The 18,975-nt window shown below is 45.4% G+C and overlaps 1 long non-coding RNA gene across 1 annotated transcript; it reads left to right on the top strand.

Moving 5' to 3' along the window:
* The first annotated feature begins 7,088 nt into the window (after positions 1-7,088).
* Positions 7,089-7,773, top strand: LOC116354696 (uncharacterized). The gene is made up of 2 exons (XR_004203893.1): positions 7,089-7,191; positions 7,273-7,773. It is a non-coding gene; the product is annotated as an uncharacterized LOC116354696 (long non-coding RNA).
* The last annotated feature ends 11,202 nt before the right edge of the window (positions 7,774-18,975 follow it).

Below are 18,975 nucleotides of genomic sequence, written 5' to 3'. Positions count from 1 at the left end.
GAGAGAGTCTCCTCCATGAATGGAGAAGTGGTGTATTTATCCTGGGAGACACCGGGCCCAGGTGTTTCCCATGTAGCTGACGACCCTCCCAACTCCGCCCACCGACATCCTAATAAGGAAACAACAAAGAGAATACGGCAGAGTGGGAGGGTCGTCACAGCTTTCCATACACAATCATTGTGGTGTAGGTGATTACCTGAGATACCATTTTTGTTTGGCCCAAGTCTCTCTCTCGCTCTCTTTCTTGCTGCCTGACAAACAAAACAAGTGTTTATTCATAATCAACCCAGCAGTGTATTTTCCGAGTACTGAGTTCACTCCCCTCTCAGTAAAAGTGTCTTAAACACTCCTTTCCTATATGAACCCATAATGAGTGTTATATTGAGGGTGGAATTAGAAGCCAGTGTCTACATGAATAGTCTCTCTCTCTCCCTGCACTATCTCCGGTCCAGCCGGAGCCTAGCTACAGTATATGCAAAAGGGAAGCGTACAGTAAGCTTCTTAAGGGATTTCTTACGTTTGTACTGCCTCCAAAAAACAAATACAGAGGACTGAGTTTATAGACAAATGCAAAGGCCTAAGACAAAAAAATAGGCCAATACATATTTGAATGAAAAGGGTGGTGAGAGAGAGAGGGAGAGAATGAGGCAGAAAGAAGGAGAGAGAGGGAAAGAGAGAGGGGGAGAGAGAAAGAAGGAGAGAGAGGGAAAGAGAGAGGGGGAGAGAGAAACAAGGGGAAAGAAAGGGAGAGAGAGAGAGGGAGAGCTAGATGAGTGCTAATGAATGTGTTAGTCATTACAGACTCCTTCAGTCAGCTTCTGCTGCTGTTCCAAGGTCAGAAACTAGGCACAGTTTTGATTTAAATTTGGTTGAATTATCAACTAACGTGAATTCAACATTAAATCAACAAAAAATGTTGCCGTGTCATTGGATTTAGGTTAAAAGTATGGTGCAAAATATATATATTTTTTTTCAGTTTTCCACGTTTTTTATTGTTGATTCAACCAGTTTTTGCCCAGTCGATAGTATCACTGGGGTTTCAAGTCTTGTTAAGTTTCAGTTCAATGATTATTCATTAGTTGTGTAGAACCATCAATATCATCCCATATTCATGTGCTAGTCGAAAGTATTAGGCTCTGAACTATCCAACTCAGGAACAATGATGTGCTTCCCACTCATATTAACCAGTTGGAAACTCATTTAGATTTTTGTTTTTACATCCGAAACTCTGAAATAAGATGCATCCAGGAACTTTCCAGGTGTTTCTTTGTCCCAAGTTTCTCAGCATCCGATAAGGCAGATAGCACATTAATGGAGCATTTTCAATATAACCAATCGCCTCAAAAAACTGTTTGTATTATGGTAAGTTACAGTGAAGTCCTGTTTAGCTCAGTAACTCACAGTGACTGTGTTTGGAGGTCAGTGGATGCCAATGGACAGAGTCCAGTCAGGAGTAAAACAGCTCTGGGGTTAGTTCCAGAGACATTTATCTCACTCCAGAGTCCAGTCAGGAGTAAAACGGCTCTGGGGTTAGTTCCAGAGACCTTTATCTCACTCCAGAGTCCAGTCAGGAGTAAAACAGCTCTGGGGTTAGTTCCAGAGACCTTTATCTCACTCCAGAGTCCAGTCAGGAGTAAAACGGCTCTGGGGTTAGTTCCAGAGAGATTTATCTCACTCCAGAGTCCAGTCAGGAGTAAAACGGCTCTGGGGTTAGTTCCAGAGAGATTTATCTCACTCCAGAGTCCAGTCAGGAGTAAAACAGCTCTGGGGTTAGTTCCAGAGAGATTTATCTCATTCCAGAGTCCAGTCAGGAGTAAAACAGCTCTGGGGTTAGTTCCAGAGAGATTTATCTCATTCCAGAGTCCAGTCAGGAGTAAAACGGCTCTGGGATTAGTTCCAGAGAGCTTTATCTCACTCCAAAGTCCAGTCAGGAGTAAAACAGCTCTGGGGTTAGTTCCAGAGACCTTTATCTCACTCCAAAGTCCAGTCAGGAGTAAAACAGCTCTGGGGTTAGTTCCAGAGACCTTTATCTCATTCCAGAGTCCAGTCAGGAGTAAAACAGCTCTGGGGTTAGTTCCAGAGACCTTTATCTCACTCCAGAGTCCAGTCAGGAGTAAAACAGCTCTGGGGTTAGTTCCAGAGACCTTTATCTCACTCCAGAGTCCAGTCAGGAGTAAAACAGCTCTGGGGTTAGTTCCAGAGAGATTTATCTCATTCCAGAGTCCAGTCAGGAGTAAAACAGCTCTGGGGTTAGTTCCAGAGAGATTTATCTCACTCCAGAGTCCAGTCAGGAGTAATACAGCTCTGGGGTTAGTTCCAGAGAGATTTATCTCACTCCAGAGTCCAGTCAGGAGTAAAACAGCTCTGGGGTTAGTTCTAGAGACCTTTATCTCACTCCAGAGTCCAGTCAGGAGTAAAACAGCTCTGGGGTTAGTTCCAGAGAGATTTATCTCACTCCAGAGTCCAGTCAGGAGTAAAACAGCTCTGGGGTTAGTTCCAGAGACCTTTATCTCACTCCAGAGTCCAGTCAGGAGTAAAACGGCTCTGGGGTTAGTTCCAGAGAGATTTATCTCATTCCAGAGTCCAGTCAGGAGTAAAACGGCTCTGGGATTAGTTCCAGAGACCTTTATCTCACTCCAAAGTCCAGTCAGGAGTAAAACAGCTCTGGGGTTAGTTCCAGAGACCTTTATCTCATTCCAGAGTCCAGTCAGGAGTAAAACAGCTCTGGGGTTAGTTCCAGAGACCTTTATCTCACTCCAGAGTCCAGTCAGGAGTAAAACAGCTCTGGGGTTAGTTCCAGAGAGATTTATCTCATTCCAGAGTCCAGTCAGGAGTAAAACAGCTCTGGGGTTAGTTCCAGAGAGATTTATCTCACTCCAGAGTCCAGTCAGGAGTAATACAGCTCTGGGGTTAGTTCCAGAGAGATTTATCTCACTCCAGAGTCCAGTCAGGAGTAAAACAGCTCTGGGGTTAGTTCTAGAGACCTTTATCTCACTCCAGAGTCCAGTCAGGAGTAAAACAGCTCTGGGGTTAGTTCCAGAGAGATTTATCTCACTCCAGAGTCCAGTCAGGAGTAAAACAGCTCTGGGGTTAGTTCCAGAGAGCTTTATCTCACTCCAGAGTCCAGTCAGGAGTAAAACAGCTATGGGGTTAATTTCAGAGACCTTTATCTCATTCCAGAGTCCAGTCAGGAGTAAAACAGCTCTGGGGTTAGTTCCAGAGAGATTTATCTCATTCCAGAGTCCAGTCAGGAGTAAAACAGCTCTGGGGTTAGTTCCAGAGAGATTTATCTCACTCCAGAGTCCAGTCAGGAGTAAAACAGCTCTGGGGTTAGTTCCAGATAGATTTATCTCATTCCAGAGTCCAGTCAGGAGTAAAACAGCTCTGGGGTTAGTTCCAGAGAGATGTATCTCACTCCAGAGTCCAGTCAGGAGTAAAACAGCTCTGGGGTTAGTTCCAGAGAGATTTATCTCACTCCAGAGTCCAGTCAGGAGTAAAACAGCTCTGGGGTTAGTTCCAGAGACCTTTATCTCACTCCAGAGTCCAATCAGGAGTAAATCAGCTCTGGGGTTAGTTCCAGAGAGATTTAACTCAGAGGAAACATAGTTTAATTTATAGGCATGAGCAGGCATGAGATCATTCCTAGAGACTCCACTACCTACACCCTGACCCTTGTCCTCCCTGTTGGACTGGCTGTGTCGAGTCAGCAAATCAAAAGACTCAATGGCATGCTTCACTTTACAGTATGGGCAAAGTGATGATCCACCACAAGTTAAACTGTGTGGGGCAGGCTGTCATGTGCCTTTTACTGAGGAGTGTCTTCCATCTGGCCACTCTACCATAAAGGCCTGATTGGTGGAGTGCTGCAGAGATGGTTGTCCTACTGGAAGGTTCTCCCATCTCCACAGAGGAATTCTGGAGCTCTGTCAGAGTGACCATCGGGTTTTTTGTCACCCACCTGACCAAGGCCCTTCTCCCTCGATTGCTCAGTTTGGCCAGGCTGCCAGCTCTAGGAAGAGTTTTGGTGGTTCTAAACTTCTTCCATTTAAGAATGATGGAGCCCACTGTGTTCTTGGGGACCTTTAATGCTGTAGAAATGTTTTAGCACCCTTCCCCTGATCTGTGCCTCGACACAATCCTGTCTCTGTGCTCTACGGACAATTCCTTTGACCTCATAGCTTAGTTTTTGCTCTGACATGCACTGTCAACTGTGGGACATTAAATAGGCAGGTGTGTGCCTTTCCAAATCATGTCCAATTAATTGAATTTACCACAGATGGACTGCAATCAAGTTGTAGAAACATCTCAAGGATGATCAATGAACACAGGATGCTGTCACGTTCTGACCTTTATTTCCTTTGTTTTGTATTTATTTAGTATGGTCAGGGCGTGAGTTGGGTGGGCAGTCTATGTTTGTTTTTCTATCATTTGGGTATTTCTATGTTTCGGCCTAGTATGGTTCTCAATCAGAGGCAGGTGTCATTAGTTGTCTCTGATTGAGAATCATACTTAGGTAGCCTGGGTTTCACTGTGTTTGTGGGTGATTGTTCCTGTCTTTGTGTTTGCACCAGATGGGACTGTTTTAGGTTTTCTCACATTTGTTGTTTTTGTTAGTTATCTCATGTGTAGTTTCTTTATAAATTAAAGAATATGAATAACCACCACGCTGCGCTTTGGTCCGCCTCTCCTTCAGATGAAGAAAACCATTACAGATGCACCTGTGCTCAATATCGAGTCTCATAGCAAAGGGTCTGAATACTTATATAAATACTTTAAAAAATAATAATTTATTATACATTTGTAACAATTTCTTAAAACCTTGTTTTTGCTTTGTCATTATGGGGTATTGTGTGTAGATTGATGAGGAAAAAAGTGTATTGAATCCATTTTAGAATAAGGCTGTAACGTAACAAAAAAGTCAAGGGGTCTGAATACTTTCCAAATGCACTGTAGATGCTACGTAAGCAGTCATGTTTCTCTCTTCTTTTGCCACCTCGGTGATCATCTCTCCCAGAGCTGTTAGCTTTCATTGCAGGTACGGGAGACGGGAGAGGTGGCTCATTGACTGAAACGGTTTCCTCGTTATTAATTTAGCATGTTGCTGAGCGGTTTGGAAGGAGAGTGGAGACACCTTCTCCAGGGTTCTGGCCAGCTGCGTTTCACTCTATTAAATGCTGTCCGGGGGCATCATTTATTAACATGATCCACGAGGGGGAGAGGGAGGAAGGTAGAGGAGAGGCAGGCAGGGAGAGGCGAGGGAGGAGGGGGAGAGGGAGGCGAGGGACGAGGGGGAGAGGGAGGCAGGGAGAGGAGAGGGAGGAGGGGGAGAGGGAGGCAGGGAGAGGGAGGAAGGTAGAGGAGAGGGAGGCAGGGAGAGGCGAGGGAGGAGGGGGAGAGGGAGGCGAGGGACGAGGGGGAGAGGGAGGCAGGGAGAGGAGAGGGAGGAGGGGGAGAGGGAGGCAGGGAGAGGAGAGGGAGGAGGGGGAGAGGGAGGCAGGGAGAGGAGAGGGAGGAGGGGGAGAGGGAGGCAGGGAGAGGAGAGGGAGGAGGGGAAGAGGGAGGCAGGGAGAGGAGAGGGAGGAGGGGGAGAGGGAGGTGGGAGAGGAGAGGGAGGCAGGGAGAGGAGAGGGAGGAGGGGGAGAGGGAGGAAGGTAGTGGAGAGGGAGGCAGGGAGAGGAGAGGGAGGAGGGGAGAGGGAGGCAGGGAGAGGAGAGGAGAGGAAGGAGGGGGAGAGGGAGGCAGGGAGAGGAGAGGGAGGAGTGGGAGAGGGAGGAGTGGGAGAGGGAGGCAGGGAGAGGAGAGGGAGGAGGGGGAGAGGGAGGCAGGGAGAAGAGAGGGAGAGGGAAGGGAGAGGAGAGGAGGGGGGGACTAAAGGTATTGCTGTGCCGCCTGTCATGACACTGTCCGGGGTTTTAATTACACTACTGTGATTGCTGCCAAAATACTGTAACAAAGAGTGTAATTTTTTATAGAGGTTTATAGAGGTTAGATAACCAACTCAACTCACTGTTTGATTTTAAAATACTGCAGCTCAGACTTTTCTCACCCTTTTTCTCTCCCTCACCTCCCCTCTCTGCATCTCACAGCCCTTCATTCTCTAACACTCCAACAGACTTCCCTGTGTTTTATTGTGATAAAAACACTTTAATGACAGCTCGGTCTTGTAGCTCCATCAACTTTTCCATGTCAGCCGTTTAGGTCCTGGGGTTTGGTTAGGTCCTGGGGGCCAATTAGGTCCTGGGGTGCAGTTAGGTCCTGGGGCCCGGTTAGGTCCCATGGGGTCTAGTTAGGCCCTGGGGTGCGGTTAGGTCCCATGGGGTCCAGTTAGGTTAGGTCCCATGGGGTCTAGTTAGGCCCTGGGGTGCGGTTAGGTCCCATGGGGTCCAGTTAGGTTAGGTTCCATGGGGTCCGGTTAGGTCCTGGGGCCCGGTTAAGTCCCATGGGGTCCAGTTAGGTCCTAGAGCCCTGTTAAGTCCTGGGGTCCGGTTAGGTCCTGGGGTTTGGTTAGGTCCTGGGGCCCGGTTAGGTCCCATGGGGTCCAGTTAGGTCCTGGGATCGCATTACATCTGTCTGAAAAGCCCATGTGCATCATCAGGGTTGTCTCATTCAGCCTGACCCCCCGGGGTCAAGTAACACACATACACACACATACATACACACACACCAGGCCTTCATGTAACACTGTTGATCTGTGCTTCATTCTATAGTCAGTTGACTCCTAATATCTCCAGGAGTGAAAAGTATAATTATTTTCTTAATCTATTGTTGTCTGGTACTGTCATTTTGCTAGCTAGGTCCATCTACTTTAAGTCCTGCCTGTCTTCCCAGTCGCCTACTTGGTGTTTGAACTGATGACTGCTCATAATTTGCAGATGATTGTTGACAAATCAACCAGGATTAAAGGTCAAGGCAATTGGCGACTGTTGTTTTTTTCGTAATCAGTGGCTGTATTGGAGGGAGAGTGTTTTTTTCTCTCCTAGGCAATCAGCAATTAATACCGGGAGGTGTGCTCTTCCCCTCTGCAAGGCAATTAGAAATTAGTGTTAGTACTTCAGTCTCCCCTATTTTCTCAGTGGCAGCTGTAAGCAGTGGTCTCATCGCAGAACTAAGATCGTCGCCGAAACAAAGACGGTTCTGACAGTTGTTGGAGGAAAGAAAGAGAGGGAGGCTCCACACCACTCCCTCGCTTGAGTACTATTTATCATTTTGCTCTTTTGTAGCTTTGGTAACTATGTGTGTGTTTTCTAAACCTGTTCGCTCCTCTTCCTGTAGGCTTTACAGACGCTCCCCACCCCTTGGCTGCAAGCCTTCTAATAAATGTACCCTGTGCACACAAACCATGTGGAATTCCGGTTCTCTGGCAGCGTTTGAACTGCTGATCTGCGGTCAAGAATACAGAGTTCATCTCAGCCTATGATGCCCTTCAGTCCTTTGACTTTTTGGCCCTGATGGAAACATGGATCACCCCAGAGAACACTGCTACTCCAGCTGCTCTCTCTTCATCTGACTACTTTTTTTCTCAGTCTGAGAGCATCTGGTCGTTGCGGTGTTGGCACAGGTCTACTCATTTCTCCCAAGGGAAGATTTGTCTTTTCTCCCTCACTCACCTGTCCATCTCCTCAATTTAATCGCATGCTGACACTGTCACTTGTACACAAGAGCTTAACATTGTTGTCATCTATCTCCCACCAGGTGCCCTTAGAGTTGTTCTGAGCGATTAACAAAAATGACTTGTTTTTTTCTCTCTGGTTATTAAACAACTAATTGACCGAAGTCGGTTGAATTATTTGAATTCCATTTCACCCCCCAAAAAAATTGTGAGCTCAATGTGCACATTGCAGAGCTTCTCTAGCTTCTCTAGTTGTAGTTTCAACAAGCCAATATTCTACATAGTTTAGCGCATAAAACGTGGTAATTAACTACAATGACTATAATCCATTGAACATCTACTTATCCAGTCTGTTTCTTTTATGCCTGATTTGGAAAAGAGAAGAATGCGTGATCGTGAGGGACAGGGTTGGGGAGTAACAGATTACATGTAATCCATTACATTAAGGGATTTTTTTTTTTTACTGTAATCCGTTACATTACCAGCAAAAATATTGTAATCAGATTACAGACACGTTTGAAAAACTAGATGATTACTTTGAGGATTACTTTTAAATTCAGAAACAATGTTTGCAAAAAAAAATATTTGACACTTCTCTTTTTTCTCAAGAACTTTCAAATCAGCATTGAAAAAATTTGCAAGTTTAAATTTGTTCAACGTGAGCGAGTCTGACCATAAATCAGAGACAACTATGATGACACACCAAATGCGTTTGATAGACCGCAGGAATTGGATTTTGTAGGCTACAGTCCAAGATACAGTGCCTTGCGAAAGTATTCGGCCCCCTTGAACTTTGCGACCTTTTGCCACATTTCAGGCTTCAAACATAAAGATATAAAACTGTATTTTTTTTTGTGAAGAATCAACAACAAGTGGGACACAATCATGAAGTGGAACGACATTTATTGGATATTTCAAACTTTTTTAACAAATCAAAAACTGAAAAATTGGGCGTGCAAAATTATTCAGCCCCCTTAAGTTAATACTTTGTAGCGCCACCTTTTGCTGCGATTACAGCTGTAAGTCGCTTGGGGTATGTCTCTATCAGTTTTGCACATCGAGAGACTGAAATGTTTTCCCATTCCTCCTTGCAAAACAGCTCGAGCTCAGTGAGGTTGGATGGAGAGCATTTGTGAACAGCAGTTTTCAGTTCTTTCCACAGATTCTCGATTGGATTCAGGTCTGGACTTTGACTTGGCCATTCTAACACCTGGATATGTTTATTTTTGAACCATTCCATTGTAGATTTTGCTTTATGTTTTGGATCATTGTCTTGTTGGAAGACAAATCTCCGTCCCCAGTCTCAGGTCTTTTGCAGACTCCATCAGGTTTTCTTCCAGAATGGTCCTGTATTTGGCTCCATCCATCTTCCCATCAATTTTAACCATCTTCCCTGTCCCTGCTGAAGAAAAGCAGGCCCAAACCATGATGCTGCCACCACCATGTTTGACAGTGGGGATGGGGTGTTCAGAGTGATGAGCTGTGTTGCTTTTACGCCAAACATAACGTTTTGCATTGTTGCCAAAAAGTTCAATTGTGGTTTCATCTGACCAGAGCACCTTCTTCCACATGTTTGGTGTGTCTCCCAGGTGGCTTGTGGCAAACTTTAAACAACACTTTTTATGGATATCTTTAAGAAATGGCTTTCTTCTTGCCACTCTTCCATAAAGGCCAGATTTGTGCAATATACGACTGATTGTTGTCCTATGGACAGAGTCAACCACCTCAGCTGTAGATCTCTGCAGTTCATCCAGAGTGATCATGGGCCTCTTGGCTGCATCTCTGATCAGTCTTCTCCTTGTATGAGCTGAAAGTTTAGAGGAACGGCCAGGTCTTGGTAGATTTGCAGTGATCTGATACTCCTTCCATTTCAATATTATCGCTTGCACAGTGCTCCTTGGGATGTTTAAAGCTTGGGAAATCTTTTTGTATCCAAATACGGCTTTAAACTTCTTCACAACAGTATCTCGGACCTGCCTGGTGTGTTCCTTGTTCTTCATGATGCTCTCTGCGCTTTTAACGGACCTCTGAGACTATCACAGTGCAGGTGCATTTATACAGAGACTTGATTACACACAGGTGGATTGTATTTATCATCATTAGTCATTTAGGTCAACATTGGATCATTCAGAGATCCTCACTGAACTTCTGGAGAGAGTTTGCTGCACTGAAAGTAAAGGGGCTGAAAATTTTGCACGCCCAATTTTTCAGTTTTTGATTTGTTAAAAAAGTTTGAAATATCCAATAAATCAAATCAAATCAAATTTATTTATATAGCCCTTCGTACATCAGCTGATATCTCAAAGTGCTGTACAGAAACCCAGCCTAAAACCCCAAACAGCAAGCAATGCAGGTGTAGAAGCACGGTGGCTAGGAAAAACTCCCTAGAAAAGCCAAAACCTAGGAAGAAACCTAGAGAGGAACCAGGCTATGTGGGGTGGCCAGTCCTCTTCTGGCTGTGCCGGGTGGAAATTATAACAGAACATGGCCAACATGTTCAAATGTTCATAAATGACCAGCATGGTCGAATAATAATAAGGCAGAACAGTTGAAACTGGAGCAGCAGCACAGTCAGGTGGAAGTTGAAACTGGAGCAGCAGCATGGCCAGGTGGACTGGGGACAGCAAGGAGTCATCATGTCAGGTAGTCCTGGGGCATGGTCCTAGGGCTCAGGTCAGTTGAAACTGGAACAGCAGCATGGCCAGGTGGACTGGGGACAGCAAGGAGTCATCATTTCAGGTAGTCCTGGGGCATGGTCCTAGGGCTCAGGTCCTCCGAGAGAGAGAAAGAAAGAGAGAAGGAGAGAATTAGAGAACGCACACTTAGATTCACACAGGACACCGAATAGGACAGGAGAAGTACTCCAGATATAACAAACTGACCCCAGCCCCCCGACACATAAACTACTGCAGCATAAATACTGGAGGCTGAGACAGGAGGGGTCAGGAGACACTGTGGCCCCATCCGAGGACACCCCCGGACAGGGCCAAACAGGAAGGATATAACCCCACCCACTTTGCCAAAGCACAGCCCCCACACCACTAGAGGGATATCTTCAACCACCAACTTACCATCCTGAGACAAGGCTGAGTATAGCCCATAAAGATCTCCGTCACGGCACAACCCAAGGGGGGGGCGCCAACCCAGACAGGATGACCACAACAGTGAATCAACCCACTCAGGTGACGCACCCCCTCCAGGGACGGCATGAGAGAGCCCCAGCAAGCCAGTGACTCAGCCCCTGTAATAGGGTTAGAGGCAGAGAATCCCAGTGGAAAGAGGGGAACCGGCCAGGCAGAGACAGCAAGGGCGGTTCGTTGCTCCAGAGCCTTTCCGTTCACCTTCCCACTCCTGGGCCAGACTACACTCAATCATATGACCCACTGAAGAGATGAGTCTTCAGTAAAGACTTAAAGGTTGAGACCGAGTTTGCGTCTCTGACATGGGTAGGCAGACCGTTCCATAAAAAATGGAGCTCTATAGGAGAAAGCCCTGCCTCCAGCTGTTTGCTTAGAAATTCTAGGGACAATTAGGAGGCCTGCGTCTTGTGACCGTAGCGTACGTGTAGGTATGTACGGCAGGACCAAATCAGAGAGATAGGTAGGAACAAGCCCATGTAATGCTTTGTAGGTTAGCAGTAAAACCTTGAAATCAGCCCTTGCTTTGACAGGAAGCCAGTGTAGAGAGGCTAGCACTGGAGTAATATGATCAAATTTTTTGGTTCTAGTCAGGATTCTAGCAGCCGTATTTAGCACTAACTGAAGTTTATTTAGTGCTTTATCCGGGTAGCCGGAAAATAGAGCATTGCAGTAGTCTAACCTAGAAGTGACAAAAGCATGGATTAATTTTTCTGCATAATTTTTGGACAGAAAGTTTCTGATTTTTGCAATGTTACGTAGATGGAAAAAAGCTGTCTTCTAAATGGTCTTGATATGTTCTTCAAAAGAGAGATCAGGGTCCAGAGTAACGCCGAGGTCCTTCACAGTTTTATTTGAGACGACTGTACAACCATTAAGATTAATTGTCAGATTCAACAGAAGATCTCTTTGTTTCTTGGGACCTAGAACAAGCATCTCTGTTTTGTCCGAGTTTAATAGTAGAAAGTCTGCAGCCATCCACTTCCTTATGTCTGAAACACATGCTTCTAGCGAGGGCAATTTTGGGGCTTCACCATGTTTCATTGAAATGTACAGCTGTGTGTCATCCGCATAGCAGTGAAAGTTTACATTATGTTTTCGAATAACATCCCCAAGAGGTAAAATATATAGTGAAAACAATAGTGGTCCTAAAACGGAACCTTGAGGAACACCGAAATTTACAGTTGATTTGTCAGAGGACAAACCATTCACAGAGACAAACTGATATCTTTCCGACAGATAAGATCTAAACCAGGCCAGAACATGTCCGTGTAGACCAATTTGGGTTTCCAATCTCTCCAAAAGAATGTAGTGATCGATGGTATCAAAAGCAGCACTAAGGTCTAGGAGCACGAGGACAGATGCAGAGCCTCGGTCCGATGCCATTAAAATGTAATTTACCACCTTCACAAGTGCCGTCTCAGTGCTATGATGGGGTCTAAAACCAGACTGAAGCATTTCGTATACATTGTTTGTCTTCAGGAAGGCAGTGAGTTGCTGCGCAACAGCCTTCTCTAAAATTTTTGAGAGGAATGGAAGATTCGATATAGGCCGATAGTTTTTTAAAATTTTCTGGGTCAAGGTTTGGCTTTTTCAAGAGAGGCTTTATTACTGCCACTTTTAGTGAGTTTGGTACACATCCAGTGGATAGAGAGCCGTTTATTATGTTCAACATAGGAGGGCCAAGCACAGGAAGCAGCTCTTTCAGTAGTTTAGTTGGAATAGGGTCCAGTATGCAGCTTGAAGGTTTAGAGGCCATGATTATTTTCATCATTGTGTCAAGAGATATAGTACTAAAACACTTGAGCGTCTCTCTTGATCCTAGGTCCTGGCAGAGTTGTGCAGACTCAGGACAACTGAGGTTTGGAGGAATACGCAGGTTTAAAGAGGAGTCCGTAATTTGCTTTCTAATAATCATAATCTTTTCCTCAAAGAAGTTCATGAATTTATCACTGCTAAAGTGAAAGTCATCCTCTCTTGGGGAATGTTGCTTTTTAGTTAGCTTTGCGACAGTATCAAAAAGGAATTTCGGATTGTTCTTATTTTCCTCAATTAAGTTAGAAAAATAGGATGATCGAGCAGCAGTAAGGGCTCTTCGGTACTGCACGGTACCGTCCTTCCAAGCTAGTCGGAAGACTTCCAGTTTGGTGTGGCGCCATTTCCGTTCCAATTTTCTGGAAGCTTGCTTCAGAGCTCGGGTATTTTCTGTGTACCAGGGAGCTAGTTTCTTATGAGAATTTTTATTAGTTTTTAGGGGTGCAACTGCATCTAGGGTATTGCGCAAGGTTAAATTGAGATCCTCAGTTAGGTGGTTAACTGATTTTTGTCCTCTGGCGTCCTTGGGTAGGCAGAGGGAGTCTGGAAGGGCATCAAGGAATCTTTGTGTTGTCTGTGAATTTATAGCACGACTTTTGATGTTCCTTGGTTGGGGTCTGAGCAGATTATTTGTTGCAATTGCAAACGTAATAAAATGGTGGTCCGATAGTCCAGGATTATGAGGAAAAACATTAAGGCAGGCAATACACTTGACCTCATCCTTTTCCAGTCCCCTCACACTCACAAGGCAGGCAATACACTTGACCTCATCCTTTTCCAGTCCCCTCACACTCACAAGGCAGGCAATACACTTGACCTCATCCTTTTCCAGTCCCCTCCCACTCACAAGGCAGACAATACACTTGACCTCATCCTTTTCCAGTCCCCTCCCACTCACAAGGCAGGCAATACACTTGACCTCATCCTTTTCCAGTCTCCTCCCACTCACAAGGCAGACAATACACTTGACCTCATCCTTTTCCAGTCCCCTCCCACTCACAAGGCAGGCAATACACTTGACCTCATCCTTTTCCAGTCTCCTCCCACTCACAAGGTAGGCAATACACTTGACCTCATCCTTTTCCAGTCTCCTCCCACTCACAAGGTAGGCAATACACTTGACCTCATCCTTTTCCAGTCCCCTCCCACTCACAAGGCAGGCAATACACTTGACCTCATCCTTTTCCAGTCTCCTCCCACTCACAAGGCAGACGATACACTTGACCTCATCCTTTTCCAGTCTCCTCCCACTCACAAGGCAGGCAATACACTTGACCTCATCCATTTCCAGTCTCCTCCCACTCACAAGGCAGGCAATACACTTGACCTCATCCTTTTCCAGTCCCCTCCCACTCACAAGGCAGTCAATACACTTGACCTCATCCTTTTCCAGTCTCCTCCCACTCACAAGGTAGGCAATACACTTGACCTCATCTTTACTAGAGGCTGTTCACCTACTAATCTCACTGCAACCCCCCTCCAGGTCTCTGATCAATACTTTGTTTCCTTTTCTGTCTCCCTTTCCTCCAACCATAGCCACTCAGCCCCTACCCAGATGGTCATGCGTAGTCGTAATCAGTTCTATCCTATCATCTCTCCCTTCTGCTAAATCCTTCTCCCTCCTGTCTCCTGATTCTGACCCTACTCTCCTCCCTTTTCGCCTCCTATGACTCGCACTGTGCCCTTTCCTCCCAGTCGACTCGGCCCTCCCCTCCTGCTCCATCGCTGAGTGACTCATTGCGAGCTTACAGAACAGGGCTGCAGGCAGCTAAGCAAAAATGCAGGAAGACTAAACTCCTTTCACTCCCTCCTCTCTATGTTCTCTTGCTCTGTTTCCACTGCTAAAGCCACTTTACATCACTCAAAATTTCAAGCTTCTGCCTCTAACCTTAGGAAACTCTTTTCCACATTCTCCTCCCTCCTTAATCCTCCAGCCTTGTCAACCACTTTGAAAAGAAGGTTGACGACATGTGCTCCTCATTCACTCAGCCTATTGAGTCCACTGGTCCCAGTCACACTGAACTACCTTATGCCTTGGCCTCTCTCCAGATGAAATCCTGCGACTAGTGAGGTTCGGCCGCCCGACAGCCTGCCTGCTCGTCCCCCTCCATTTCTTCCCTCATTAACTCATCCTTGACCACTGGCTGCCCGCCCCTTCTGACTTCAAAATGGCCCAAGTTGCTCCCCTGCTCAAGAAACCAACAGTCAACTTGAGCGTGTTGTCCAATTCTCTCGCTATCTCAGAACAATTTTCTTGACACTAACCAGTTGGCCTTCAAGACTTTTTACATTTTACTAAGCAAGTCAGTTAAGAACAAATTCTTATTTTCAATGACGGCCTAGTGGTTTAACTGCCTTGTTCAGGGGCAGAACAACAGACTTTTACCTTGTCAGCTCAGGGATTCGATCTTGCAACCTTTCGGTTACTGGTCCATAGCTCTAACCACTACTAGGCTACCTGCCGCCCCAGGGTCAGTCAAGATGGGGCAGTCAACTGAGACCACTCTTCTCTGTGTCACGGTGGCTCTCCCCACTGCCAAAGCTGACTCTCTCTCCTCTGTTCTCATCCTCCTAAATCTATCCGCTGCCTTCCACACCGTGAATCATCAGATCCTCCTCACCAACCGCTCTGGGCTGGGCGTCCCAGGCTCTGTACACTCTTGGATTGCATCCTACCTGGCAAGCCACTCCTACCAGGTGATGTGGAGAGGACCTCTGTGTCTGCATCACATACTCTCACTACTGGTGTCCCCCAGGGCTCGGTTGTAGGCCCCCCCTCTTGTCTCTAAACACCAAGTCACTCAGCTCCGTCATATCCTCACATGGTCTCTCCTATCATTGCTATGCAGATGACATCCAACTACTTCCAAAACATCTGAAACCCTACCTTTTCAAAGACTATCTTAAATAATCCAACAGAACCCCCCCCCCCACACACACACATTGGCTTACTGTAATTATCAATGAGCTGGGAGGGGGGAGGAGGGATTGAGGGAAGAGCTGGTGGTGAAAAGTCATGGGATGTGATAAGTGTAGCTAGAAGAAATTACAGAAAATACACACATCAAAATATAAATACAAAAGAAAAGAAAAACAGTTATTCATCAGTAATAGTCTCTCTTCAAGCCTAACAAAGGCTTCTCATTGGCCAAACCGTTGCTACATGGACACTTTGGCCATGTCTTAAAAGTGCTTAACAGTAGTCTCCTTTCTATTATTCGGTATACCCTGCATCTGTTATATATGTTGGGTGTGTGTACTACACCAACTGCGACTGTGAAACAGAATGAGTCAAGAGTGAAGGTCAGAGTCATTTAAAGGGGTTTCAGACTCCTAGGAGTGCAGGAGTGTAGGAGAGAGATAGTGTCCTATTGTCTCAGACAAAGTTAGAGATAGAAGGCAAAGAGATAAAAAGAGTGAGCAATGAGGCACAAGTGAAGGAGAGGTAGAAAGAAAACGGATAAAGACAGATCGAGAGATAGCGAGTGATGTACAATTTGCTTTCACAGCATATATGTTTACGTGTGTGTGCCTGCAAGACTGTGTGTGTGTGTGTCTTCAAGTGTAAAAATGTGTGTATGTAAGGTAAAAATGCATTGCTACTGGAGTGGGATCTATCCTGTCCTTACACAGTGACACAAGGAATACTTAAGCAATAAGGCACAAGGGGGTGTGGTATATATGGCCAATATACTACGGCTAAGGGCAGTTCTTAGGCACAACCCAACACGGAGTGCCTGGATACAGCCATTAGCTGTGGTATATTGACCTTATACCATAAACCCCTGAGGTGCCTTATTGCTATTATAAACTGGTTACCAATGTAATTAGAGCAGTAAAAATAAATGTTTTATCATACCCCCTCACCCTAACACCCCTCTTCCTCCTCATCCTCCGATTCCCTGTCCCTCGCTCCTCGTCTTCCCCGTCCCTCGCCTTCGCTCCTAGTCTTCCCCGTCCCTCGCTCCTCGTCTTCCCCGTCCCTCGCTCCTAGTCTTCCCCGTCCCTCACTCCTCATCTTCCTCGCTCCTAGTCTTCCCGTCCCCGCTCCTCGTCTTCCCCGTCCCTCACTCACATTAGAATGAGCTCTGCATTCTCCTCAGCTTTGCATAGCATTAGTCGAAATACATTTACATTGCAGGCATGCACATATTATAATGGTATTTTTCATTGCCAGGTTCCACAGAGAATGGAAGGTATAACAACCTGTCTAGCTTACAGTGAAATTGGTGTATGCTGATAATGCTACCACATGTCTGTGCTTTGTAGCACCTGCTCAAAAGGGAATACATTCTGAAATAAACTGCTCACGGTCATGAAAGCATATCAGTTCTGCTCTTGAAAACAAGTTGTTTATACATAAGTATTCATAGATTATGACATAGAAGTTGTTCTGAATAAGAGTGTCTGCTAAATGACTAACATGTAAATGTGTAATGCTTCTACTCTTTTTCCACACATGGTAGGCGCAGAAAAACAGACATTAGGAAAGAGCACAGTAAGACCAACCCTAACAACTTTGCTCTCTTTCATTTTGAAGGCAGGCGAGATTATATCATACCCAACGACTCATTTGGCCTGATATGTCAGACACAACGTTGAGTCTGCGGCCATATGTGTAGTTCAGCCCTTTCACATTGTTGGTTAGTCATTGTCCTGCTGGTGTGGTGGGCTGTTGTCTTGGTGATATTATAACTGTGGTGGGCTGTGCGTGTGTGTGTGTTGTCTTGGTGATATTATGCTGTGTGTGTTTCAGTTACATTATCTGTGTTTGCGTTCACATTAAAGGGGGTTTGGTCTAGATCATCGCCAGTTTCCACGAGTGTCGACAGAGATCTGCTTTGATGAACAGTTCATTAGACTACGTTGCAAAATGTAGGCGCTTTTCATTAGGGTAATAATAGACTAGAATGTAACACAGTAGACATACACAGGGACGTCCACATTTGTATAAAACACACACACACACACACACAAAATCTACAAACACCCAACAGGGCCATCAACAGGGCATTTCACTACACCCACAATAACATCTGCTAAACACTTGTATGTGACAAATAAAATGAGATTTGAAGACATTTTGAAGCGCTTTACCAATACTCCTCTTGTGTTGCTAATTGGACGGAGGGGTTTGTTTTGTTTCCCATCCAACAACAGTGTGTGTATACTGTATGTGTAGTAAAAATGGAGGTACTCTTCAATGTGTTATAATGGCTACAGTACAGGGTGGAAGAGGTAAGGGAAAGAAAAGGAGGGTAGACTATGGCTTGTACAGTTAACAGTGGGCCGGGGAAAGACCTCTCCCAAGGAGGTGGGGCCATAAGCTGTATAGAACACAACAGAGGATATTAATGACTATTATATTAGCATTACAGTATATTACCCAATTCGTTTTTTAACAGTTAAAACACACTTCCCTCAGGTGACTGAGAGGTCTTTGAAGAACAGTTTCCCCAAAGTCACAAAATGGAGGTAATGGTACGGTAATAGGCAGCATTGGGAGGATAGCATCGATATAAAGCAGATACATTCACATTAAACATGTATGGAACAGGACGACCACTTAGGGAAGAGGAGAAATGGAGGGATGAGGGAGCTGTAACGCTATGTGCTGGCTGCTAACCAAGGTTCTTGGGAAGAAGTGGTTTGTTAGGGGAACAGGGAGAAGTGATTTGTTAGGACGATGAGAAGTGGTTTGTTAGGACGGTGAGAAGTGGTTTGTTAGGACGATGAGAAGTGGTTTGTTAGGACGGTGAGAAGTAGTTTGTTACGACGATGAGAAGTGGTTTGTTAGGACGATGAGAAGTGGTTTGTTAGAACCGTGAGAAGTGGTTTGTTAGGACGATGAGAAGTGGTTTGTTAGAACCGTGAGAAGTGGTTTGTTAGGACGGTGAGAAGTGGTTTGTTAGGACGTGAGAGTCATTACAAACACGGCACAGACCCATGAGTGGAGTGCCACACCTTTATCATCCAGGGTTCTTTTTCAAGGAGCTGACTTTCATTTCCTTTATAAGTTTATGAAAGTGCAATTCAACGCTTTACTGTTTAATTTGTTCTTTTGCGATGCTAAGGGTAAGTGTCTGTCGAGGGCTCTCTGAAGCCCAATCAAACATGAGAGTCAGCGAAATGTCAGCTTTATGGAGTGGCAAAAGAGTACTTATTTTCTCTGGCAATTTCTTAGTCAGACAATAATTGCAATCAGGGGGTAAGCATGGACCCAGATTTCTCCATCAGATTCTGCTGATGTTTAACGCAGCAAAAAAGACAAATGGACACGTACACTGACACTTCACTGACAGTCTGACAACCTTATGCTGCATTTAGACAAGAGAAAAGCAAGCCTGCAAGGCGGTAGATGTTGCTATGGTGATTTCAGTAAGCAAAAAGTTGAAATATTTGAACTCTGGCAGC

The sequence above is a fragment of the Oncorhynchus kisutch genome, linkage group LG18, assembly GCF_002021735.2.
Source record: "Oncorhynchus kisutch isolate 150728-3 linkage group LG18, Okis_V2, whole genome shotgun sequence".
NCBI classification, from domain to species: Eukaryota; Metazoa; Chordata; class Actinopteri; order Salmoniformes; family Salmonidae; genus Oncorhynchus; species Oncorhynchus kisutch.
Note: the sequence above shows the minus strand (reverse complement) of the source record. Positions and strands in the feature narration are given on the sequence as shown.